Consider the following 2,148-nt stretch of genomic DNA (forward strand, 5'->3'; position numbering starts at 1 on the left):
AAAAATAGTCCTAATGGGACGCCTAAATGCCAAAAACAAAATGGTGTGTTACTGTCATCATGGAACAACTGGGACGTGGTGTTGGAAAATAGATTATCTTAGAGAAAACCAGAGTTTCACATACACTCTACTAAAAGAACCAATACATATTTTTTCCGTCACTGTCTGACATTTAATCAAATAAACCTTTTTCTTCAGTTTTAAGGCAGTTTTAATTACCAAAATTAATTATATTTGCTGAATGCCAGAATAATGTCAGAAAAAAATAAATAACTCAGAGATCTTTTTCTACTTTCTTTCAATCAATGCCAGACACAGAAGGAGAAAAGTAATTTGTGTATTTCATTTCAATGTATGCAAAAGCCAGATTTTAACTGTGTTCAATCAGTATTTTAAGTTTTAATAACTTAAATTACATGATAGGCATGTGTGTTGTAGTTTTAATAAATGTTATTGTATTAAGTTGTTTGTTAATAATACATAACTATTAATATTAAATTATTTGGTTAATGGGACACTGATGACGTGATGGTCTAATGATAAGTTGTGTAAACTGTTAAAGATGAACTAAGACAAACAAAAGCTTTTCTTTCTACACAAAGGTGTCGACTAGACTGCACTTCCCCACCTAATGAATTCTGATAAAGACAAAGGAGATAACCAGAAGAGATTTCTCTTACTGTGGGTTTCACCCTGATTTGTTAAGCTGTTCCTTCTCCTTTGTCATTTGTCAGCGGCTCTCGGCAAAGAATGTCAAAAAAGGAAAAAAAAAAAAAAGTGACCCACCACTGAGCACCTCCTTGCTCAAATCCCTCCATCCCCCACTTTACTCCTCCCCTCCTTTTCCCAACTATCCACTAGCCCCTCTCTCCTCCCTTTTCCCAGTTCTCGCCCAGTTGCCTCACGGCTTGCTGTGACCCATCTTGCACCTCCCGAAGCCCACAACAGACGCTTGGTGTGTGAAGAAGGTCAGGAGTTCAGCCGTGGCTGAGGCTCCATTCCTCCCTGTGCACAGAGGAGGCATGCCCTGCGGGTTTATAATTATCTGCCGTTGGCATTCGGCGCAGGTTCAAGCACAGTGCAAGCATTGGCACCAGCGTGGGGGGATGCGCTTGGTTACACTCTTGGTGATTAGTTGTCCCTAATTGTCAGTTCCTTGTTCCTTTTTACCTTTCTCGCCTCTCACCCTGTCCACATTGCTCTCACTGGTTCATGCATCTTCACCTTAAAATGCTTGATTTTGCTTCTGTTTTCCTTGGGATTCGTTGTGTTCACCCTGAAGCGTTTTCTCCACTCAGATAAGTAAAAGTATCTCTGTCGGAGCATGTGTACTCTTTCAAAGATTCATAAAGTAATTCTCACGTTTTGGCTCCCTGGGTTTAGCGCAAACTTTTGCTCATTGAACATCAATGCTCTACAAAATTTTCAGCTGAGCTGCTGGTCAGGAGTTGGTTTAATAGACTGCGAGACGGTCCGCAAAGTTTCAGTGTTAAGTTTGAACCATTCCAGAAAATATTGTTGGCCATTCCAAAACTGGTTTTGATGTGTGCTGGGAATCATCATCCTGTTGGAACACCCAACATTGTCCACAATTTGACCATCTAGCTGTTGGCTTAAAATGAAGTTGACAAATTCAGAGGTCATTTTCCATCTTAACTATTCCATTCAGTTTGAAGGCTCTCATATCTGCTGTGGCTAAGCAGACTCTCTGCTGCCACCATGCTTGAGTTATAGCAGTATCCTAAGTTTGCCTTCCTTCCTTTCTTAGCTAGCATTCCTCATTGTTCATGTTGAGCTGTTAATTCACTTCACTGTAGACTACGACTCTGGTCTTTTCAGCATCTTCCAGTTTATGACAGATATGAAAATTGGTGGTTCCGGTTTTGTTTTTGGCATCGTCACCAGACAAAAGCACAACAAATCTGTCCATGGTGTGGTCCATAAATGTCTTCATTGACATAGACAGTCAGGTGTGTACCAGCAAACCAAACAATCTGAAATAATATCAGTTCCCCTAAGAAGAGGGGTCAAAGATCAACCCAGAAACTTGTTGATGGTTTTGGAAAGGTTCCTACGCAATTTGTTAAAGGAGACATATGTAAATATTTGAGCCCGTGTGTATGTATGTATGTATATATCTTTTAGATT

This window comes from Poecilia latipinna, unplaced genomic scaffold, assembly GCF_001443285.1.
Source record: "Poecilia latipinna isolate Pla-1442-1.1 unplaced genomic scaffold, P_latipinna-1.0 Scaffold814, whole genome shotgun sequence".
NCBI classification, from domain to species: domain Eukaryota; kingdom Metazoa; phylum Chordata; class Actinopteri; order Cyprinodontiformes; family Poeciliidae; genus Poecilia; species Poecilia latipinna.